This window comes from Melanostigma gelatinosum (genome assembly GCF_949748355.1).
Source record: "Melanostigma gelatinosum genome assembly, chromosome: 18".
NCBI classification, from domain to species: Eukaryota; Metazoa; Chordata; class Actinopteri; order Perciformes; family Zoarcidae; genus Melanostigma; species Melanostigma gelatinosum.
In genome coordinates, this window is record NC_136651.1 from 17,652,845 (window position 1) to 17,679,404 (window position 26,560).

Genomic DNA, 26,560 nt, shown 5'->3' on the forward strand with positions numbered 1-26,560 from the left:
CTCCACCCCAGTCGCCTCCAGTCAGCATCACAGTCAGGCTCCTGATTCATCATCAGATAGCAGCGACTCCTGTCATCACCACCACCAGTGTCTGGACTCCAAGGGGGGATTAGGCCTGTTGGACCTCAGTATCCCTACCCTCGGTGATAGTACTTCAGGATGGAGTCCAATCGCCAAAGACTTTGCACTTTTTCATATTTGACGCTTGTATAATAAATCATTGTTAAACTTATGAAACAAGTCTCTCCTGATTGAATTACCAACTCTGATTTGAGGGATGGAAAGTGAGACTAAATTAAAAAGAAGTTACCGCTGCAACATTTTCAGTTTTGTTGTTTTCTGGCATTCTTGTCTTCTGGCAATGGGAAAGGAGTCTATTTCCTATTTTAAGTGGGTTAAAAGTGGTATAAAAGAGAGAAAGTTTGCTGTCCCTCCCGTCGCGCTCTCATCTGCCTGTGGCTACTGTCCTCTCTAGCATCCTCCATATTTGTTCCAGAATTAGTCCCACAGGATATAGACATGTAAGGCAAATACACATTGTTATGTAGCGGTGCACCTAACAACACACTGGCACGATAGAAATAAGGTGTCGTGTTCCTCACAACAAACTGACACAATAAACAAGTTTTAGATGTTTAACGTACCCAATCACTGTCTATCGAGAGCTGCTCACATGTTGCCAATGATGAAAGTAAAAAAAAGCTTATAACGGCTGTTTAGAAAAGTGACAATTAAGTTATTCCCCAAACAATATGTGCTGCTTCCTCTCATCCTCTCAATACTTGCAGGGCGACTCTGCAGCTACACTTTCCACCATGCAACCACGCCACATTAGATCTCGGCACACGGCAGGCAAGTGGGACTTCAATTAGTATTGGAATTTTAAGTCTGGCAGCTTCGAGAATTAAGAAGTCAGTCTGGCTCTGTATCGTCCCTTACCCAAAACCGTACGTAACCGTAACCGTAATGTATCGTAGTACATTCTTTATATGAGTGGTTGGACCGGCAAAGTCTTTATGGCATGCAAATTTGTAACAACTGCAGCACTGGTAGAGCATTAGTGTCCCCTTAGCATCGTAGATCTCTGTTAAGTTCCCTGTGAGTTATTATATTAAAGCTTATGTTTTTCAGCAGGGGCCGAGGCCCCGGTTCTGGATCCTGCCATTAATCAGAAACAACTGGAAGGCAATAGCTAAAAGTTGCATATACCTAAAATCCAGCTGTATTATTTGTGATGCAATTCTTTCGGGGGTACAGTGCGTGTTTATAAACCTCAGGGTGTGATCATTTCAACACCTAGTTACTTTTTTTTTCCTCTTCAGAAACCACATTACAGTACAAGAGGCATTCTGTGCGCACCATCGATCAAAGCAGGCAAATTGAAATAAAACCGTCTCAATTACACTGCTTGTGTTGGCGTTAGCCTTCCCTGGCCCAAATGCAAACCTCGCATGTGTTGCAAATGCATCATCGTGACGGATATTTGTCTGTTTTGGAGAATTTAAAATAAAAAAAGACTGTCTGACGATTTTGTTCGTGCTGTTTCCCACAAATAGGTGAAAATGCTCTCCAGAACAGCATGCTGGATCCCAAGCGAACCAGCTGGGACTATGACCTCATTGACTTACCTATTACTCCTTCTTCTGTTTCTCTTGCAGCTGTGCTTTCTTTTGTTTTTTTTCTTCACCAGGACAGGGCCAGCGTTACAGTGTTAGTGTATGTTATGTGCCGGGGCTCGATTAGATGGCGCACTGGTTTTTCGCAGTTAGCCATTCCCTTGGTTTTCACTATCTTGTCTCATCAAGGACACATCTGTGTGCCATTGCTATCACTGAGTGCATTAAACGGATACACTGTCGCAATCAAGAACTAACCTTTACAGCAAGTGCTGGCTCCACTGCAATTGTAGATTAAAATATTTAATTTGACATCGCTTTCCATCTCAAAATTAAATAAAAAATGCATAACTGTGAGACATGGTAGAAATAATGGAATGAAGAACATATGAGGCATGGAAAACTAATGTTTAATCCCTGTCATTATATATTAAATAATGTTAAAAATACATGTATCCATTTTATCTCAGTCAGATCCCTTATCCTGCACTGAGGAAATTAAATCCTATCACACTTTTGGATGAATCCAAACCGAAGTTCATGATGAAGCAGTAACATACAATGTCAATTTTCAAACTGCTTTGGTTTAATTACATTTCTTCAGTGATTGAAGTGCATAAACAAAGCAAACAGGATATGTTAGGAAACATACAAACATATCAAGTTTGAGCTGAAATAGTGTCTCATTAAACTACAGGAGTGATTCAATCAACTACAGACACTGACCATTCCATAAAAAAACTCAGGTAAAGTCCACTGATGATGACAAAGAAACCAAAAAGACACTTCACAAACAACCGGTGGCATCTACCCCGTCACATTCAGCAGACAGTCGGGTGAGACCAATTAGCAGCAGCAGCGGTAGTTTCTGCTGCAATTAGAAACAACTGAAGACAAGTGTGTTCCCAACATGTTTGATTGCAACTAGTTCTGAGTAAAGGAAGAGGAAGTCATTCAGTTGGTGCACAGTTTAGATGTCCAACATATCCAAACACTTACCAATTCATTTTTGCCAAACTCTGATTTCTTTCTTGTATTTTTTTAATACATGTGCAATGTGTCAAACACATCAAAGCTTGGTTGTCTATCCCCACTTCAAACCTTACGAGTGTGTTTCCATTTAATTGCCAAGCACATTTAGAGTGAACTTTTGAAATGACGCTAAAATAGAGAAAGGCGATTAACTTGTTTTCAGCGCAGTAAGGACAGAAGTTGAGGAAGTAGAGGTTGTGAATCAGAAACTAAACAAGTGCTTATCCATCGAACTCATCTACGAGTGGAATTTGTTTCAAGTGCACAAAATAGCACAAAAAACACCTAAAGCTAGTGTAAAAACCTTTCTAGCTTTTCTAATGCAACACTTCGAAATGCATGTTTTGGGTATAGCAACACCTCTCAAGACTAAAGAGACAGTTTTCTCCCTGTGTTTCCCTCCCTTAAATGGCCTTGGTGCATTTCAGAATTGATTTTAAGACCCTGCAAGTTTCCACCTTATCTCTTAGGTCTTCTGACCTGAAGCGGCAGGCTGTGGTCTGGACCAAAGCAAGAGGAGAGATGCCTTGTTCGTGTTTTTGCCTCGCGACTGTGGAATAGTTTGGTTCAGACCAGAGGTTCCCCTGCTGTTGACGGACACATTTCCATCTTTAGCGTGTGGGCAGTGGGTCTGCATAGCTTCCTGTCCCCGTGTCAGTATATACATTGGTAATGTCCATTGTTTGCCCCATATGTGATTTTGAAAACACATTGGTCAACAGCCTCCGCAGAGTCCACCACAGAATTGTATCAACACCTCTGTGACACAGTATCAACAAAAGAACTGGATATGAAAAGACTCATGAAGGCAGGATTTATTGCAGCCCGGCTGTATTGGATGTAGCTCAGTGGATCTAATAAACCCGGTGCACAGGAAGGAAATAAAGCATGTTCAGGAGGGCTGCCCGCGCAACACTTCAGGGAGCAGATTCCTCCTCGCACTACCCGCCATGTAAAACACGTAGGTCTACCGGGATAGAAGGAGGCATAATGGCTCTGAGGTGCGTGTGTGTGTGTGTGTGTGTGTGTGTTTATGAGGCTGTCGGTCAACTTCTCGGCAGATCTCTGCGCTGCAATGAGGCTGAAACGTTCTGTAACGTTCTGTGTTCAGCCTGGCTCAAAGAATAAAACATGTCCCTTTTCGTCGTCCATGACTTCCTCTGCTATCTTCGGCTTCTATACTTGCTTTTAAATATGTGTCATGTCCGGAATATTGTTTGATTATTTCACGGCTATGCTAAAGTCAAAAATGATTACCCATAAAGAGAAAAGAACATCTCCATTTAATTTCAAGAAACCTTTTTAAAAAAGCCGGGGGCTCTCTAATAATACTAGGCCTCATCGATATATGATGAACCTGATTTACAAGCAAATCATTATTTGTGGTTACATAATACACACGCTCATATTTTCATCCAATATACACACAATACACACACCTGTCCTTCGTGATCCATTCTGCCGGGTCACCTTCTGCTTGCTGTTACTGGTTTTTGTTTCATGTTCTTCATTCATTGCTTTGCACGCTGTTGGTTTTTCTTTTACCTGAATGCCTTTTGCCTTGTCCAGAATAATGATTGTGCAAGAAGGAACGATGCCTCTGCATGCATGTTGGCTCCAATGACGGGGTTGACAGAGCAGCTGAAGTGAATTCACGTGTCTGACCTCCTTCTATCTGCTGCTCTCCTCTCCTCATTCGCTCTGGACTTTTTTTTCTCTCCTGCTTATTTTGTAATGCCTCAGTTTCTCTCAGAGTAAGCGCCACAAAAATGAAACAAGGTCTGTGGAATTCAAACAAAATTGCCGTCTCATACGATATACAACCCACTAAAACGGACTAATGTAGTGACTTTTGAATTGCTTCCGTTGTCTGTATTATTTTTAGAATTTAAAATGGTCAATGGACTTGTATTTCTAAAACTCTTGTCTCATCTTCCAACCGCTCAAGGCGCCGTACACTACATGTCAACATTCACACCCACATGACTGAGGCCTCCTGCCTTTGTGGTTCTTGAGAAGTTCACATTCACTCACACACTGGATGGTGCAGCCTTCGGAAGGAGTATCTAGCTCAAGGACACTTTGACGTGCGGACTGAAGGAGCCGGGGATCAATCCGCCGATCTAATGATCAGGGTACTTCCCGCTCTTAACTTTAAACCGTCTCCGTCCCACAACTACGATGAGAACCTGACATTTTAGATGTAATCCTTATCCAAGCAAAGACTTTTTTCGAAAGCAAGTTAAGAAATGTCATTCCAGTTAGTCAGGAAAACCTGAACACATAATAGAGGCATAAATAATAAATGTCTGATGGATGTAAAATATCACTGATTCGCGAGAAGCCGCTTGCTTATTCGGACAGCACACCGACAAGCTTTGCTAATACGCCAGTGGTGCAGGTGTCAAAGGCAGAAGCAACCCTCCTGCCGAGGCCTGAGGTACCTTACCGGCAACTTTGGTAAACTATTTTCATTACAAACACAAGGAACAATTCAAACACTTCTCTGTTCCACTGAACTTTCCCAAAAGGCCATGCAATGCAATTGAAAATGCTAAATAGACCCACCTTGGCTGTATGCCAATGAATGCCAATTATTTCTGGAATTGTTTAATCCTGATTTTGCATCAGAAGGCTGCTTGAAAGCAGCAGGGAATCGGTGTTGGGTTTGTTTTTTTGTATGTCCTCTTCCCGGTGATCAATACACCCGGTAGAATGTTGTGGAAGGTTGGATGTGTTTCTATTCACAACCCCTACGACGGTGGAGCAATGCTGACACACCGTCCTCGTCTTATACCAACACTCTCTCCGTTGCTGTACTCGTTGACCGTAAAGCTGAAGGGTGGGGTATTCAAGGTCTGGCGGGTTGCTAGGGCAACTTCAACACGTCCTTGGTTGGTGATGGAGACTGCAGGTGTAACTGAAGAGGATGAACTCAAAGAAATGCAAAATCAGAGGGATTCTTCAAAGTTTTAAAAGCCATTCAACACTGAATAAAGAGTTGAGGCTTTGTGCTGGTTCAGGTAGGCCAGTAGCTGTATTTTTTGTAATGTTGCAAGTTTTTAACTGGTTCTTTGAAAAAGTCCAACAGAATAAATAAACCTTTGTAGTGTTTTGGGATTTGTTTCCCTGCACCATGCAGTAGCTACCTTATACTCTTGTTAAGGGATTGGAATTCAAAACAGGACTCAAAGTTGAGACAAATTACAAAATAGATGCTTTTCACTGTTCTGGCCTCGTTATAAATATGTAATTTATAACATATATATTTATATATATTTATTTATTAGGGGTGTAACGGTTCACAAAAGTCTTGATTTGGTTCAATACAATACAGTGGTGCCACGGTTCGGTACAATTTCAATTCAGCAAAAAAGCAGAAATGCCAAATCCTCGCTGGTGAGACTCTCGGGGGCGTGTCTGATTTGATTCTCTGTTTGGACTTTTGTTTTCTTTTACAAAGCGATTACTTTAGCCCTGTTTGGATCAGTAACAGTTACCTAAACGCTGCGGGGAGAGTTTGTAGTGTGTGTGCTGCTGTTGATTTTCCTGCTAAGCTAGCTTAGCATAGCGGGCCTCTCCTAGAACAAATGTGGCTCACCAGCGTAGAATGTTTTTCTTCCGTGGTTGGAGTGTCAGGCTACATCCAAACCAACGAAAACAATCTCCGTCCACATTGGCCTTTCAGCATCGTTTTCAAAATGATCTCCGTCCAGACTAAAACGCCTGAAAACGAATATCACATGACTATTCACGTACGCTGGGTATGCGGGTAGGTGCCGGTGATCTTCCTCTGAAATCTTCCGTCTATGAACTCAAACAGACACATTTCGTAGAAAGTTTTGGAAGTTTTATTTTTCAGACTTAGTTACAATGCTGCGGGTCTTGCTCTCTCGCTCTCTCCCATCAAATTTACTTTTAAATCAACACTTACACATAAAGGTCTACCAGATTATGGGTCAATAAATGTGGTCAACAGACGTCTCTCACTCGTTGATGTCTGTTCTCACTCGTAGCTCTGCTGGTGGCTGAAGTCTCTGTCGCACTAGAGAGCGTTTACTGCTTTTGTTACTTTATAGTTTGTGTGTGCAGAACAAAATAGCATTAATAAGAAAAGTCCTCCATTTTGTGCCGCTAAATAGCGCAAGTTAGATATTATTGTAATGTTCTGGACCTTTGCCCGAGGAGATTTTCTCAAACTGGACCTTTTGGAATTTTTGTTGAATACCCCTGACCTACAGCCTCATGTTCTCCTGAAAACACTGCAGCTGATGAATGTCAACCCCTTCTCTATTAAGTGGTACCACTCATTCCTCACCAACCGTACCCGGCAGGTCATGGTGAACAGGACCTTGTCTGAACCCTTGACCATCAGCACCGGCGCCCCCCAAGGGTGCATCAGTTCACCAGTCCTGTTCAACCTGTACACTAATGAATGCACATGCAGCATTGCTAACAACTACATGATCAGGTTTTCTGATGATACAGCCATCCTGGGTCTCATGTCTGACACATCAGATACAGCTGTATACAAACATGAGATTCAGAACTTTGTCCAGTGGGGCGACAAACACTTCCTCATCCTCAAGGTCAAGAAAACAGAGGAGATGGTATTCGACCCCAAATACATTGAAGACCACTCACCAGTGGTTATCCATGACCAGAACATAGCACAGGTTGACTCTTACAGATACCTGTGCATACACATTGACAACAGAGTTTCAACAGGTAGAAAATGTCTGCACTAGGTTCCAACAGCAGCTACACAGTCTTCGTAGGCTGAGTGTCTTTGGTGTCAACCAGAAAGTGTTGCTCCTCCTCTACCACGCTGTACTTGAGAACATTCTGCGGTTTGGCATCTCGGCCTGGTTTGGCAACCTCAGTGTACAGCTGAAAGCCCAGATTACCCGGCTAACACAAAGAGCCATGCAACTCATGGGAGTCAGACAGCATCCCACACTCAAGGCTGTCTTTGATGAAACTATCATCAGACAGGCCCAGAAGATTATTTCAGACCCACCCATGTCCTCCACCAGCTTCTTCCCTCAGACAGACGCTTCAGAGTCCCCCAGTACAGGCTCAACCGCTAAGAACTCCTTTTTCCCCCTGTCCATCAATGCCCTAAATGGCAAGCTAACCAGAGCCTAACCTCTGTCACGCTAATTTTTATCTTAACTGTACACATGTACTTTCTATGATGTGACTGCTCTACTCTTACTGTACATATGATGTACACTATTACGATGACTACAGGTGTGTTGTACGATAGGCAGTGTGCAATTTATTTGTTGGCTGGTGGCAGTCTGTGCAGATACTGTATGTGTCCAAGAAAAATTTCCCTCGGTAAAATAAAGTATACCATACTTACGTGCACAGGCGAGGTGATGAGGCAGAGGTGGCCGGAGACGGCTCTCTGGGGTCTCTGAAGCATCACGAAGAACATCATATAGATGTTGTCAAACTAGGAGATGAGGAAATTGAGACTATAAGTATCCTCCACCATGTTGACACTAAAGAGAACTGCACTAATGGGTCTAATGCTCTTTCATTTTTTCCTGTCGCCCTACGTTTTCTTGGATCCGTCCATTTTCAGAGCGATACTGCAATCATTTTGTCAGCTGAATGAATTCCTTATGGAGAAGGTATTGTGCTTGATGCATATCTTTGCAAGGACAAGTATCGGAGCCGTGCAAAGTTTTTTTTCTTCTCGTTTTGCATTGATAGAAAGTTCTAGAGGTGACAAATGCGTATAATTTTTCTGAGTGCATAACGTTTTCTTTAATGCCATACAAATCCTAATGTGTTTTATGTTGTACGTTTTCACTTAGAGCAAAGCAAAACAATATATTATCAGGTGTTTGGTGTGTGTGTGTGTGGAGTGAGCACATCCTAAGGATAAAGGGTGTAATGTTCAGCCTCAGGCAGCTCAAAGTGGTTGCTGTGCTTGGCACCTGGGACCTGTTTCTCCGCAGGAATTGGCATGGAGCCAGCAGCTCCTCTAAGAGCCAGGTGTTGTTTTATTTATTGCAAAGCACAAGTGACCTTTCTAGAAGAACGCCGCAGAGAGACCTGCCTCTGAGGGTTGTCTGTTTCCCCTTCTCTTCTCTCCTGTCATATACCCCCCAGTGAAGGATGAGATCGAGAGCCAGGCCGGTCCCCCAGACTGTCAGGGAAACCGACCCAACATGAACCTTCTCTTTATTTAGTTTTACCATAAGACTTGTCTGCCTCCTTTAGTTTCAACTCAAGTATGTTCCTCTCAAGATAGCGCTGTTGGACTCCACAGATGAGGGTGTATTTGTTGGCGGGCAGGGGCGGACTGGCCATCGGGGATACCGGGGGAATCCCCGGTAGGCCGACGGGGTTTGGGCCGGTCTCTGACATCGCCGGCCCCGACTATATTATATGCTTCACAGAACACGTTCAATTGACTCTAATACCGAAAGTCAATAATCAGTGAAAACTGTATCAACAGTATAGACTGACATTATACTACTCCTCGCGATCTGAGGACGCCATAGCACGGCTGGACACTACGGTGCTTTTAAAAACTTTCTCCATAACCGCGGTCTGCGCCGTGCGCTCGTGCCGGGCGACGGTCGGGGCGGGGCCGGCGCAGGTGCGAATGGCCGCTGTAGACCGGCGAAATACAGGGGCGGCTCGACTGTCACGGCGTCCATGAATCGAGAAGGACTTCTTACTGGAACTGAAACGATGTACTGGGATTAAATTCTTTGTCAACAAAGAATTTGGTAAGTGACAAACTGCGTTTGTTTTTTTACATCTGCAGTAACGTTTTTATGAATAATATTTGATGGCTCGTGCTCTTGTGTGGTGGAATGCGTGGATCCACTGCAGGTCTGCTGGATTGATGTGCTTTGTTGTCATATGAATATATGTGACTGGTTCTTATGACTTTGTGGCTGTCATTGTGTTAATTACGTTGATTTGACTATGCGTTGTCAGTTATTGACGTAGCGTCCCGTCACGGATTCATGTATCTGCAGCTTGCGTCACTCGCTCAGAGACAAGCCGTTTTGAGTGCGAGCTAGCAGCATGGCACCAAGCTCAGGGAGAAAAAGAAGAGATATCTGGAGGAAGGTGCATCAAAATATTTAAAAATCTCTGACTTATTTGGGAAACCACCGACTGGTGACAGTGTTATGATGGTAAGTTGTGGCATTGACTTGGCCAATGTTAGCTTGCTTTTCACAGATGAGGTAACGGAGTTGTACCCCAAACCGGACAGTTTTTAGCTAATGTTTCAATACAATTCACTTACAATGTTGATAAAAATGATCGTGTAATGTTTTCAGTTGATTTAATGGTGTTAAACTGAAGTTAAACTTCGTACCTTTCAAACGAAATATTGTTGTAACTATTACAGTTAGCTTTGCCTTTACCAGAGTCGTTAAAACGATGCTAACACGGGTGAATTAGCCGTGCACTGCTCTTGGCCTAATCCGTACGGACTTCTATCCTCGTTGTAAACACTGGCTGCTGCTGGTTTTTCGGGGATATTCGCTTGTTCCAGGGTCGCAAAAATGACCATCAATGCTCTCAACACATCCGGGACCGTAGTTCTGTCCTTCACAATAAGATATCACGCTTGAACAACTCCAAATGATGCAATAAAAGCTCCTTAATTTCCGTTCGAGCTGTTTAAGCGTCGCCCGAGCGTTCTTTCTGCTTTCTCTCATCAAAGTCACTTTCCTATAGTATTTAGACATATAAACGTCCATATATATTCATGAAATTTGACACACAGATTATTTGATATGTATGAATTAATATTATTTACGTTTGGTTGGCGATCGCCGAAGAAAATGACAGCGTAATGACCGGAAAGGGCGTCACGACGGAATCGTTCGAGACAGGCCAAGAGCAGCTAGCGCCGACCGAGGCAGGCCATCGTTACGTTAGTGTTCGGCTACAAGCTAGCCTAGCTAACGTTAGCTAGATAAATGATAAATGTCCAAAATTGAGACCGTTATGATCTGGTCAAATAAGCAAACTGGCGCTGTTCGCATCATCGAGATTATCTAATTTAACATGTTAGCCGTAGTTACTTGCTTACAATCGATGAGCAAGCTATCCATGGTGGTAGTTGTAAAGAGGGCAATCTTATCATTTCTAATAATTTATGTCAAATAATGTTTAAGTTAACCAGCTCTCAACAGCACCTGGAGGCTTTTATGTTGATGGCTACTCAGACAGATGTTTTGCAGATGCTGGACAGTGAGAAAATCATAGACAGTGTTGCAGAAAAGAGTGAGCTGCTGCAAAAACTACTCGTGTAGTGAGGTAATAATAACACATGAGTATACTGATATTGTTTTTTATTACTATGTGACTATAATGCACCTGGGCTGGCAGAGTTAGTTTAGGTTCTGTTACTTAACTTATTGTTTTGTTATGCACCTTCAACACCCCTACACACACACACACACACACACACAATCACACACCCAGCATGCAACACTACTGATACCACTGATGTTCACACCCCATCGTATGTTCTGTTCATTTCAATATAGTTCAAACTAATTCTACCCTCTGATTCCAGTTTCTTTATTGTGTGGTCTTTCTCTGCTGACATTCATTCCTTAAGGCTCTGTAGTTATACGTATAACCATCTGATACTAGCCCAAAGTTCAGCATATTCATCGAGCAAACTACTACCTTGGAGTATTATTTTATTCAATGTGTCCATCCAGGCAAATTGGTGGATCCAAATGTTATAAAAAAAAACATATATGATGTAATTTCTTTGTAATCATCGAAAATAATGTTAAGTGTATGGGTATTTTTCCAAGTAGGCCACTGACATCGATACGTGCGATGCATTGAGTGGGCCGGTCTGACAGTAAACTCCCGGGCCACTTTTTTCCCCCAGTCCGCCCCTGTTGGCGGGTGCTCATATTGCTCCATGTAGCCAGTTTTCTAAATGCGAGATATCATTTGCCTCAAGATACACTCTTGATCGAGCCTGTTTCTACCTTTTGAGTTACGTGCACATTGGAAAATACAGCAAGATTAAAATTGTATTGTATTGCATTTGATATGACTAACCATCAATGGTGCCTTTCAATATTCAGCCTTTTACCTTTCCTTGTTGTATTTGCCATTCCAGAACAAATCCTTCTTTATCAACATTCTGTTTGGTGAGTAGGTCAGATGGTCAAATATTCCAATTGCTGATTGACGCATACAGTACGACCCTGAGGTTGCTGTCAGTATGTAGATCACATCACCGGTATATTCTGTGCCATTGCCATTAGAGCTATTCAGACCGTAGAAATATTGAAAGACTTTCACCTGGAAATCACAAACTCTCATTTTAGAGAGGCTCCTGGCGTTTTTAAACTTTTATTAAAACCAAATCTGGCTTCCCTGACTACTTCAGTCGGAAGCTCCGGCGGCAAGTGCAGCACTCTGCTCCCGGCAGCAGCTGCTCCACTTCAGGCCAGGAACAGAGCGCCGCCTCGCTGGGAGCCAACGCCGACACCACACTGCTGTAGGTCCAGGGCCCTATTGCTGGGCCTGGACCCTGATGCAGTAAAATCAGAATCAGCTTCATTGAAAAATGAATTAATTTAAATAAATGAGGTTTTCTAAAGGGCCTCTCATTGCCGTGCTTGGAAACACCACCATTTTTTTGTCCACAGGGAAAGATAATCAGCATTGCATTAGCTCAGAAACTTTATTCTACAAGAATGCATAACTGATAATACACCACAGGAGCGAGTAGATGTATACTTTAATGCTGTGATCCAGCATGGTGCCATATTCTCTCTGCATGATCAGTTACTAAATACCCAACCCACAGTGTAAAGTGCCAGTCTTATGTCACAGTCTGTTCACTATGAGATTTGTCATAGAATGTCTACAAGGTTAAAGTGAACAAAGATGGCACCCCTTTGTGCATAATGTGGTGAACAAAAGAAGTCATGCCCGCCTGGAGTCACTCTAGTTTTAATAATCCCCCTCTTCTGCATTATAACAAAGAGGCATTGGAGTCAAACAGATGGTTGCTATGGCGACATTACACAGCCTCATTTAAGTCTATGGCACTTGGAAGGAGCAGCTGTTATTAAACACAGGTGAAAATACCGGAATGACTGATTCAAAGCAATCAATTCAATCAGTGTTCTGCATTTCATCGAATCTCAAACTGATTACAGGGAAAGAATATACATCACAAATCGCGTTGCATGTGGTATATTGTAGCACACCCGACTGTGTAATATTTACACATATTTGTGTCAATCATAAGGCGACGTACACATCCATAGATACGAATAAAGAATATAAATGGTTTATGGCTTTTGTAAAATACAGGTAAAATACTGGTACAAACATTTGCCTGATTACGCTGCTTGATAGCAATACGTATAATTTTATATGTCAACATAGGAAAATTACTGGATAATGTGCCATTGTAATTTGGTGTGAACAGTGCAAAAATGATGGTTGATCACAAGTCACATATTCGAGCTCTGGCACAGCACTGAATCTTTATTATTCTGTCTGCTCATTTTATATGAGCGACAGCACTCACTAAGAAGACAGCTAACTTTAAGGTATATAGAATTTTCTTTCTGTACGTCGAGTGAATGGTGATCAAAACTAAGATAAGAGATGGGAAGAGAGCACGTAAAAGGGGCATGATGAACAGGGTCAGAGAATGCAATCAGATCTCTACGCCTGAGGGTAACAATCCTATCTCTGGTAGCACCGCAGGTAAAGATTGATCATATGATTTCAATTTACAAAACAAACAAATAATAACATCAATTGTGTAAACATAAGCAACATAAGCATGTTGTCTAAACATAAGCCACAACTGTAGCGATGCTAACAAAGTAGTATTAAATGAAACCCGAACAGGGTTGGGTTAAGCCAGCAGATACGAGGGCCAATACTTGATTGATTACAGTCTGATTAGTAACTTCAGATGCGAGATTGGAGTTGAGAGACAATGTTTAGGACACAATTGTTTGACAAGAAGCCAGTTTATGAGCTAATTTTAAACCAATAAAAAGCTAATCTCCAGATGAGAGATGGTAGTTCTGCAATCTCCAGTAATTCAGCGGGCTTTTCCTGGATGGTGGGACCAGCTTCCTTGGGCTGTGGTGGCATCCTGAAAGGCACATCATAAACTTTGGGCTGCAGGAATCTGGACTCCACCTGGAGCTTTTGCAGTTCACTTTGGGACACGTCCATTTCAGTGATGAGTGAAGCCAGGTGTTTGTAAATGATGCAGTCCCCATTCGGTACCCACAAAGCTTGCAAAGATCAGTACCTTGAATACTGTCTGCTTGCCCATTTGTGAAGGGAGCCTTGCCATCACGGTCCCCAGCCACGGCATACTGTGCTCCCTGTAGCGTTCCAGGTTTCTGCTCAATGTCAAGGAGCGCCTTTCAATTTCAGTACAGATGTCCCCCGTCATATCTGCAGCCCTTGCCTGTGGGGATGGTTCTTGACTGCTGACCTGTACCTTGTTGTGAAAAATAAAGCTATCTTTCACTCAGAGCGGATTTAAGAGGATAACGAAAGCTCTCAAGAGGCGTATAGTTATATCAAAAGCAATAGTTTATTTATCAACAGAGTTATTCAGCCCAGCAATTAAACATACATGGGAACTAATGATTTCACTCTCAGAGCTCCACCATCAGAACACACTTCAACATGGCAGCGTGATCATATATGTAGGGTTCCTCCCCTAGAGGCCCATTGGTCAAATTCAAAGATGCAGGCGTGGCACATTTGTATGTGTATGACACCTGGGTGGAGACCTGAACGTCCGTTCACATTGGCCCCTCCCAGAAGGCGTTTCTTCTATCAGTGTGTAGTGAGATTTTGAGGCGAGAGGTTGTGTGAAGAGGGGAGTCTGCTGGGGCGATGTCCCTGTATCTCACTGTCTATTGTTCCTCCCTTATCTATTTAAAGATGGCGGCCTATTCCTTGTGGTGCAGTTAAGCCAGTAATCTTCCACTGTTTCTCCCTTGCCCTAGCGTGTACTGTGTGTATTGTATTAGTGGTTAATAAAGCTGCATAAGCTAATGGTTATTAAAACTACAAATAAGCTAGTGATTAATTAAAGCTGCATATAAGCTAGTTGCTAATTAAACTGTATATAAACTAGTTGCTAATTAAACTGTATATAAAATAATTTTCTCAACAACCTCCACAAAATCCTTCACATTCCAAGTGACACGTTTCGTGTTGTGAACATCTCGAAACTTTATGACAAGGAAGAAATGGAGTTTTAGTTCCTGAAACCCTGCAACCAAACATTGGGCAACATCGTGTTCCACACCAGAGACCAATTGACAGGCCCTCTTGATGTATGGAGCTAGGAATGCATCCCTGGTGGCCAGGTCCTGGGAAAAGTTATCAATTGTCACGGAACCCTGGTGCCTTGCATGTTCACCAGAGGAATTCTGTCAGTCTTTCGCTAAAGGACACAGAGGAGCAGCCAAACCAATGCCGCTCCAGTTACGGAGGGTTGGGCGGGAGTAGTCGTTCAATCCATGAGACCTGTAACTGGTCCCGGGTCCAGTGCAGCAGGGGTGGAGATGTCTCACCAGCACTGGTACTGTTGTGTGGTGCAAGACCGATGAAGCCCCTTCTGTGTATGTTGGGGTTGACAGGGCTTGTTCCCTGGCTCGTGCTTAATTGACCATCAGTGCTGCTCAGGGGGTGGCCATAAAAGATTTCCTCCAATGCCACCCGCTTTGTAGGGGAGCACAGCTGGATGATTGATGAACAACTCCCTGAGCTTTCCCTTATCAAAAGAGTGTTGGGCTGCTATTTTTCGTGGCACCACCCCACCGACAAACACCTGCTCAATCCTCAGCTGAAAGGGGCAGAGCATCTTCCCAGCCAGATTCTCCATGTGAGAGCCCAGAAGTCATTATCAGTGTCCTGGAGATGTCCATGTGACATGTATCCATACTTGTTTGAAAGTTCACAGCATCATGGACACCCAGGGCTGTGTAAAGGCTGCCCTGTAAGCCCACCAGGTCCTACAAACCAGAGCGGGACCACATTGCCAGCAACATCGGGGCAATGTGGTCCCGCTTGCAGGCTTGTGGCTCTGATATGAGCCAGATGAGCGATCTGGTGCTTCTTGCTCTTCATGCCGAATTTCTGAAGGGTTCTCAAGATCTTTATGTGATGGTATGAACTCCTGGTTTAGCACGAAGGCAGCACATGGCCTTTATGCTAAGTCCCGTTAGCGGCACATGCTTCTTTAAGTTGTTAAACTGCAAGTGGAGGTCCCTCTGCTGAAACACAGGCATGTTCAGGTTATGTACCTTTGACTTAATGCCAGCAAGGGTAGTCATTACAATGACAACGCCAACAAAGGTGAAATCCAATGACTGGTCAGGGTCAGACAGTTGTTGCAGGCACAGGAATGTGCACACTCTCTACTTGCAAAAACTCGTTCGGGTATGAATGGAATATTTCCATCAAAATCTCGAATTTTTCCTCTGCAACTTCCAAAAATGAGGACATTATGAGAAGGAAAAAATGAAAGGATCAAATGATCAAAGGCTGATGTTGATGTAATATAATCTGCAGAAAGCAACTGAGTAGGACTGAGTAGTGGGTTTTCGCACTGATGTGATCACTTCTTCTACTTGTTTCAGGCATGTTTTTTGTGAATATTAATTTGCTTGATTTTACATTTTGAATAACTACGCGCTGCTTGCTTCAAATGTCGTGAAATTGCGTGTCAGGCGCCCTTTACACATTGTGAAAGGTACAAGTGTTTGCACCCTTCAAAAAAAGTGTTATTACATAATAACCCACTTTGAAAATGACAAAATCCCATTGTGTCCCCTTCCGAAGGTGATATAAGGTCGTGGATGGTACCAATTGGCTCTGGCTACAAAGGGAAACCAGAGCGCTTCCGATACCAAACACCTTGTCCCGTTGCGTATGGATTATTCTGTTTCCAGAGATTGGCCTTGGGTAAGGGTAAGTACACAGTGTTCAACAAACATAGGTAAACATAATGTTATTTATAGCAGGTGACCAAGAATGATCCAGTTGAGTTCACTCAGTTATTTGATGCACTGTGATATTGTAAATAGTTAAGATTTATCTGTTCTAAAGACAGCGTTCTCATGTGTCTGAAGTTTGTTTTAGGTCCAACAAGATCACAATAAGTTGCATTGCATTACACAAATAAGTAACTGTGATGCTAGATTATATGCCAACATTGTTTGGTCCAGAAGAGTTACATTTCAATGTACCATCGACAAATTATATTTCAAGAAAGTGTCATTTCTTTCCATTTCATCCATTAGCGCTAATGCGGTTAACATGCATTTTTTAGTGTTGCCGTGGAGAGCGGCTAAACTTGATTATCCCAAATAAGTGCAAATGAAGTTCAGTTAGATAGGCTTTTTATGTTTGAACAGTAGATTCCTGGGTAATAAGTATGCTACACTTGCATTAAGAGGGGTCCAAACATCTCGAGTTAAAAGCATGCATTACTAAAGAGTCGGCACGACTCGCCTTTCACAGGAAGTGCTCCCCAGCCATCCGTGTCTCGCTTTAATTGTGTTGATTCATCTACAGTTGGACTGCAGGGTTTACCGTGGCAACTTATCAGACTGCCATTTAGAGTGGAAATCCTCCCCCGCCCCGCTAATGTGCACACACAAAGGACAAAAAGAATAAACACAAACATATTAAACACATCATTGCCATAGATGTCGTTAATCACTCTATGGTGTGCAAATGTCATTAGTTAACAATGTATGAGTTGCATGTGCAGCAAAACATTAGCGCAGTCATTATCTGGCATATTTATTTTGTGTGAGAGGTACCCCCTGTTGTGGCATTTCATTTGATTATATTTACAGCAGCTAGCTAATTTTTCTTAATGACTTTTTCTTTATTTAATGACTCTGCCCAGCTTACTCGGTCCATATCAATTCAGGGGTAATAGACCACAGTGAAAGTCGTTTGAATTGTAAATACCAACCAAATGTGTGCACTTGTCAAAAGTCAAATAAAGCAATCCATGTTTAAAATGTATTATCTTGGGATGAAGAGTGATGCAGATCTATATTCTCTCTCTCTCTGGCCCTCTGTCATTTAGAGGTGCACACACACATACCCACACACACATTATATATTGGGCTGCATTTTGTTCAAGTTTAAGATAACTGATAGCAGGACATCAGAAAGTGTATTGTCACGGTGAACATTTTCTTTTCCAGGAGAAATAAGGTCAGAACGATCCATCACTTTTTAGAAGTACTCCTTTGCTTTTTTTTCCACACAAACTTTTTGTCACGATTAGGCTTTGCCTCCTGTGTTTCTGTGTGGCTCCGCCCTGTTCCCCTCCCGGCTCCCTCCTGATTGGACTCATTCAACTCACCTGCCCAGTCCACCCAGCTGCCTTCAATCTTAATTGAGGTTTGGTTATGTTTAGGCACAGAAACAACTTAATTAGGGATGGGGAAAGATCATGGTCTGGGTTAAAGTTGGAGAGGCATTGACTGACGGTAGGAAATGGGAAACCTTCCCATACCACAGTTACCTGTGTTGAAGGCCAACTTATATATCTCCCTTTGGGACAGCTTGTGTGCTGTGTGGCTTTATAATAATATCAAACTACGTCCTCCTTCACGACAGCTGCTAGTCAGCTTTGTCACTTTAACGTAAATATGACATTTCCATCTCAATTTATTATACACTGACGCTTTGTCGGACCTCTTGGCATCAATTTTTTAGTGCTCAAGTTAACATATAGTTAATTTTGTGAATTGAAACAAAACACTTTCAGCATCTAATAATGACGCGAATAGGTTTACACAGCATTAACTTGAAAGCCCGGTGCATCTCATACAGACACTAAAGGGTGACTTGCGCGACGGTTTCAGGCACCGAGGGGGCGTGCCAAAGCATCAGTTATGACCAGGTGGCATCCTCAGATTCTGAAGAGTGAAGCCAATGTGGAAGTGTCTTAAACTCGCATTTTTTCTCATGGCCATCAGCAGGAGACTCCTCTGGTTGCATAAAAAAGTCTGATTGTATAGCAATACAATCACTAGGGTATGCTTTAAGATGTGGCTACCTTGTGATTGACAGGTCGTATCCCCTACCAGAGCTGTATACCGCGTCTCTACAACACTCCTCCACATTCTAAGAGTGGTCACTTATGTTCACTGGTTGCAAAATGTCAAGATTGCGACGATCGTAATCCAAGATGGCGACAGCGAAAAACTCAAGGCTTCAAAACGGCGGTCAACAAACCAATGTGTGACGTCACAATGACTATGTCTACTTATTAAATACAGTCCATGATCATGACACTCCACGACGGGGTATTTTCCGACAGGACCGGTGCACTTATTTTCATTTGAAGGACAGTATTGGGATGGTCCACTTTAGGAGGCATGTACTCTTAGTTGGTAAATTGGTAACCTGACCATTGACTATTGTCGCACATGGAAAGTGTTCATCCCTGGGATGGATGTGCTCAGTAAATTCCATTGTACAATATGGCCATTATATATTCCTATTTCCAGTATCTAAGTGTAGACAGTGGCCTCATCACCGAAAATAAACAATTTTATCCTTTGTGCATCATGCACCTCCTCAACATCAAGCTACCAGTGTAATAAACGGAAAGTTGGGGAACCATGTTTAGTAAATGCCACAGCAATCTGACCAGTAGCAGCCAGAATATCTCGCTGTGTACCATAATGACAGAGCAATCTCAAGGCTTCACCACCAGCAAGAATAAAATGTCATTGTAGACACTGTGGAATACCTTGTGTTGAGCATGAACGCTTATCTTGTCAAACTCAGTGAAAAACCAGAGAGCACGCATTCGGGGCAGAGGAAGCTCTCCATTGTTAATCTAGACCCTTTGACCCCACGATAAAGTGTGGCAGCAATGATGCTATTTGTTATTGCAAGCATGCTGTCTGCATTTTTGCAGGTTTTTGATATTGAAGGTCGAGACAGCTAACGCACAGATTTGAGGTAAAACAGATGTTGTATTGGTATATAAATGAGAGCATGCATGCAGATGCCACAGACTGCCGAATACAGAACGGGCATAGGGACAGAGAAATAGTTCTGTGCAGCGAGTGGCTCACTGTAGTCCTGACAGAGAGCGAGCCACTTTGAGCTTTCGGTCTGAAGTTAAAGGGAGCACTGACCTGACATATCTTGGTGAGTAACTGTTGTGTATGCTGAGCTTGATAAATAATGGCGCAGAATTTGAGCTCCTACAGATAAGGCCAGCGCACTTGCTCCTGGTATCTCTTTCTCTTGCGGTGTCTGAATTTGTGGATCCTCAGTGTCTCGGAGATGACCTTTCTCCGTCGCTGCATTGCATCTTTTGCATTTCTCCTCATTGAACATTTAGCATTATTTCTCTGAGATAGCCTGGACAGTTGCATCTGATTATACTGTGTACATGATAGCATGTAGTTCTCCTCAAAGCTGCTATTTTAATGAAACACAAATCTGCCTCATGTAAAGGAATGATTTTAATGTACAATACATAGTGCATTGCTATCATTGAATATAACTACAAAAAGACCTTCAGCCCTTTCAATTTCGAGCAACCTAATTGTACCATGAGGACTAGAAAAAGCACTGTTGGATGATATTAAATCATAAAAAAAGTAGTTATTTTCTGCTCACAAAGCGCTCCCCCCCCATACATCTTGTTGAATTCCTAAGAGAGAAGTAAATCCAGCACAGTGTGGAACCCCTGCTTCACATAATACACGTTATCTGAGTCCAGTTATTGAGGAAACAATTGCTCTCTCTCTCTCTCTCTCTCTCTCTCTCTCTCTCTCTCTCTCGCTGCTGTGTTTGTAAGAAGACACTCTGTGTTTGTTTTGGATGATTTCTCCACTGACCTCCATTGTGAATCAACTGCAGAGGGATAGAGAGCCATAGCTGCGACTTAAAAAAGACACGACCATCCATTCACACTGGAATTATGTATAATCTGCTCATGCTGGATGTCAGGGGTTATATATCAGTTGCCGGTCTTGGCTGCACTTGCCCAGCTTCAGCTGCGACCTGTTACGGCTGGTTTGGGGAAGTGGCAAAACAGTTGAAGGACAGCTTTGTAATAAAATCTAAGCGTTTGGCTTAGATTTTATTACAAAAGCAGATTTAAATTAACTTCCAGTTTATGATTAAAGGAGTATCATTAAAAGCAATTATGACACTTGCAAAGGACAGTGAGGAAATACATTGTTAAGGAAGATGTAAACTGTGAAATGGGGGCTGTGCATATTTTAGTGTAATGAAGAAATTGCAAAGGATCCATAGCATTTTGGACGTAATTACATTTCACTTAGAATTTCGGTAATACAGCGGCACATAATCGACTTTAGCTAAAATGATTTTTCTGACTGATGCGGATTAAATTGAAGTATCAATGTTGATGCTGCGGTCTTTCACACAATTAATTTGACTTTTCAACTGAGTGCACACGTGGGAAAAGCAGAGGTTGCTTTACGGTGGCTGACTTAAATCAAACAATGAGAGCGAACTATGCAAATTAAATGACACTTTAAAGGCTGCATTATACAATGATTGAATTATTAATACGTCCAAGATTAGGCATCCATTGATGTCAAATATAATCCAAAAACAATCTACTGCAAAAATGGAAATATCACGCCCATTAACATCTGTAACAAGAGCATAACATATTAATAATAATTCCTTTTGTTTGAAAAGTGACACACTATTTTTCATACATATATATTTTTCATATATATATATATATACATATATATTTTTCATATATATATATATATATATATATACATATATATTTTTCATATATATATATATTGTTTATATATTGTATATTGTATATTATATATATATATATATATATATATATATATATATATATTTCATATATATTTCATATATATATATATATATATTTCATATATATATATATTGTTTTCACTGTTTTTCACTGTTTATCCATTGTGAGCCATCCATATCCAGCTAATTTAAAAACTGGGATATACTTTGCACAGTTCATATGTTTATAGCCGTGGCTTTCAAGCTCCCACTTTCAGTAATTGCGTTTTGTCTAATCCCGGCTCCTCCTGTCCACGAGTCCTTGAACGAGACACTGAACCCCAAGCTGCTCCCCGAGCGCTTCACAGCAGCCCACTGAATGCAGAGGCCACATTTCCTTTATGCACCTGTGTATATGTGAGGATTGAAATGAAGTCAACGAAGTATACGTATAAAAGTGCAGTGTAGAAGCACTGCTGGGTCTTTGTGGTAATCCCATGCAGGTGCTCTTTGGATCCTTCAGGTGTACTGTGCTTTTTGTGAAGTTCTCATTACATGGGTGGAATATGGTCTCCGGAAAGGTATAAAATGCAAGTGTCCTTCAAAAATAAAATGAAAAACGAAATGGCCAACGACGTACACGGGTCTTCATCAGGGTCATTGTCAGCAGCAGCTTGCACACCTTTATTTTGTTCCACTAATCAGTAGAGTGGGAGGATGGTTGTATATCAGTGTGCAATGCTATTGGTCTAAAGTTAGGAAGTGATGCATCAACAAGAGGGGAGATTTATGAAAAAAAAGGGGGGGGGAAGGGGATTTGTAAGGAATTGGATGAAAGATAAGAGATGAGGGAATAAATGTAAATGATAAAAAAAACACAATTTGACTTAATCTACAACTATACCCTGGTTCACATTTCATGCCAACAACATACTGGCTACAAAATTGCCTTAAAGTTCATGAATATTTCATATTAAAATACAGTGTTTATATAATGCCTGTGGTCATATATTTTATAAATGTTTCTGTTCCTGACTTCAGACACATAACGAATAAAAACACGTTCACCATTAACATTTACTTACGTAACATAATACAGTTTCTTGAAGTGACGTTTCACAAAAATGGAGGAAAGTCTATCTCACCATCGAAGGTGTGGTATTTGGTTTCTTTCAGAAGTTCAATCCAAAAGGTCTCGCGTTGTAGTTTAACAACATCGAACACTGTGGCTTGCATTGTGTTGGAGTCGCCCGACTGCACATATTGTCATGCAACAGCATGATCAACGCTAATTGTGCGGATGGCATTTTTAAATCGCAGCAGGTAGCAGACATTGGGTTTTTTAGAGCTTGTTTACTGAAACCTTCTACTGTCACAGTGTCGATAAGAGTGCTGCCAGTGAAACAAACTATTCATGTTCCACGAAAACAAAAGACGAAGCTAAAACAAGCTGAACAGCATTGTGGGGCAGCAGTAACACGTGATGATGTTCCAGGTAGACAATGGATACATTGCTTCAATAAATACTGATTTAGAACTAAATAGTGTGAACGCTTGAAGAAAGCCTTAAACTTTGAAGGAATATCCATGTTAAACTTTGCTACAAGAGGTGAGTTTAAGTACTTCAGAGTTAAAGTACTTCTCCATGAGTAGTACTATGAAGTATTCTATCTTCTCAACAAGTCCCATTTGTATCTTCCTCCTCTCCCTTGCCATCTATTTTCTCTTCTTCCGTCCTTCAGCACATCATCTGCATTTCCTTTAGGCAGCCATTCCTTTTCATTGTTAACTTCCAGTAATTGTCCCAGGCAGTCAGGCTCAGCAGTTTTAGGGAGCTATCTGACGTAGACTGGAGATGCGACAGAGACCAGAGGCTATGTGCACTTCGGTATGAGTAGGGGGTGGGGGGTTAGGGATCCTCTGTGTACTATCACTGATTGTGCCTGCTGGCAAACAAAAAAGCATATTATTTCATGGCAGCAGTAGTGAGTCAGTGACTGAGGGAAAAAATAATAATAAATACATCGTGTCAGGAACAGGGTTACCTTAGGGCGATGAGGTGACTGACTCATACTTCGCTGAAAGTCACTCTAAATTGATATGTACCATGGAACATGATCTGTAATAGTGGACAGTAGTTCAGTTGTGCTTGCACAAAAATAAATGCTTTCAAATCACATCGAGCTTCAAGCAAGACCACCTCGACACTACACGCAAAAAAATAATTACTTAATTTGCATATCAAGCAACACAACAAAGCCCCCATGCATTCAAACTGACAAAACTATGATTAAGTACATTCACAAGGACAAATCAGCTGGTTTTGTTTTTGATCATTTGCTTTGTACGTCATTTACTAAACAGCGACTCTTATTAGGCTTGAGCTCCAGTTGGATGTGCTGCATCTATGTCCTTCATACACATAAACTTCATACAGTGTCACTGCACTACATCTAAATTGTACCGCATCATGTATCATCGAAGTATTTCATACATTTCACAAGGCTACATTATGTGTTTGGTTTGCTGTTGACCTTTGATCTTTTGTTTTACCATTGGTGAGAGTTGGTGCCTCTTTTATCAAAGCTGCTTCCGGATTCTGAATGCATGCACGTCTATTGAATCGTTTTTGTTGTTGTGGTATGTCGCCAGCTGATGTTGGCACCAGCTATGCACCGTATTTAACAGCATGTGCTCAGCTTTCCAAACAAATTCAGAGAAAAGTAATAAAAAAGACAAAAGCCTTGTCTGATCACATCCTCGGTAAATGTCAATTTATGTGTAGTTAGGTCAGTGACTTGCTCCTGCCTGTGTTCATGCAGAGCCATCATGAGTCTTTCATTGGCAGTAGTGTTTGTTGTTTTCCCTCTGTAGCCTGCTGTTTGGCCTTCAGTAAATAATTAGTTGAACTAACAGTCTGTCTCTGTGGATTTTCGGTACTTGGGCCAAAGTTTTACTCTGGTTACATGCAGGACTCAGGAATCATGACGACTCAAGCAGAGATTGACCAGGTTTCTGGCCTTTCAGTTGAGGTACCACCAGGCAAAATTGAACTCCCTTGGTGAGGGATCATCAATGATTAGAGTGACACTGGAGGTAAAATTGACAAGCTACAGGGCAAGCGTGGCATAGGTGAGAAAACTGTTCAACAGCTCTCGAAAAACATCGGTTTCTAGGCTTCTAAGCAAATGTGATCGGTGACATTTTCTCATAGACTTTCATACTATCAGACTTCTTTTTGCAACCAGAGGTGTCGCCCCCCGATGGTCATTTGAGAGAATGCAAGTTTGAGGCACTTCGACATTGGTTTCGCTTTTTAGAACTGGAGGTTGCCACATGATCATGCTCTTGCGTTAATCATAATCTAGTCGTTCTAGCAAGACCATTATATAGAAGGTGGTAGTGTACAACTTTTTGTCCATTACATTCAGGTTACAGATTACCATCAGCTCTAATCCCACCAAATAAATATCAGATGTGAAACTGGTTGGTCATAGCAGGTGTAAAATCAGACCAGTGCAAAACGCCCAAGGAACACTACAGCAAGGTTTGGCGTCCTTACTTTCTCCTTCTGAAAAGAACATTTAGAGCAAAGTGATTCCGTCGCTGAGTGTCTGAAGAGGGCTTAAAACAGCAGAACCAGGCCAAGCAGCTCCCAAACAATGTTTGCTTGCATCGATATTGGTCCTTTATTGCCCCCTGGGCCCTTGACCCAAGCCTCCTTCAACCTGCAAAGTGTTTGTGTAACCCAGAGACCTGCTGGTACTTCTGTGTCTATCAACGTTCTAATTGCGGGGCCTCGAAAGAGTCCTGTATTGTTATTTTTCGTCTATATATATATATATATATATATATATATATATATATATATATATATATATATTAAAAACAATCTTCGTTAACGAGTTAGTTAGAAAAACAAATCAACGTCAGCTCTGTTAGGATCATGTTCTTTGACTTTTCCAGTGCTTTTAACACAATCCAACCGCACCTTTTAGCTGAAATAACTTATGACTTTTAAACTGCACAATACAACTGTTGCTTGGGTTTTGGATTACCTTCTGTCTCGACCACAGTTTGTCAGGCTTGATAACTGTCTGACACCATCTTAACTAAAACTGGAGCACCACAGGGAACAGTTTTATCCCCCTTTTTATTCTCACTCTATACAGCTGACTACAGGCAGAGCCATGTGTCCTGTAACATCCAGAAGTTTTCAGATGACACTGCTCTGGTTGGTCTACTTACCCGAGGCAATGACCTGGCCTACCAACGGGAGGTTGAATTATTTGGGTGTGATGAAAACTTTTTAAAACTAAATATTGGAAAGACCAAAGAGTTGGTCATTGAGTTTAGAAGGAAGTGACTATTGCAGGTCAGCAGATAGAGATAGTCCAGTCATATAGATATCTCGGGGTCTATCTGGACAGTAAATTAAACTGGAAGAAGAACACTGATGCTGTTTTTAAAAAGGCCGATTTTTTTAATGAACACCTTTAGAGGTTTTTATCTTTCTGATGTCGATCATGTTTTACATGGCATTGTCTGGTGTTATTTATCCTTTTGTAATATGTTTTGTCTGCTGTGTACTGTGTTGTTGTGTCCTGTGTCGTCTGTATGAGTTTTTGGGTGGCAAAAGAGTTTCCCCACTGGTGATTAATAAAGTTTTCTAATCTAATCTAATCAGCCTTCCTTCACAATGGGTAAATAGGCTCAATGTCACTTCTTGGACCATGGCCTATACGTGCAGTATAGGCACCGGTTCATAGCACCAGATACCAACTTCATCTATTCTTTTAATATTTTGTTTCATTTTTTAAGGATTTCGGATTCAATGTCATTTTGATACTTAAGGTAACTGTTTCAAAAGATTACAACAATGAAAAAGCCACAGGACTTTTAACCATGTGAACGGTGTTCGAGATCTCATGTTGTGTGTTTGTTGCACGAACCGAACATCAGCAAACGAAAGTAGAGATAAGTAGCCTACGAGTGTAAAATCACATTGCAGGCTGTTTTCCTCCTACCCAACGAACACAAATCCAAATCTTTCAATATTTGGGTCCAGCCCTACACTTCTGTTTATGTTACAA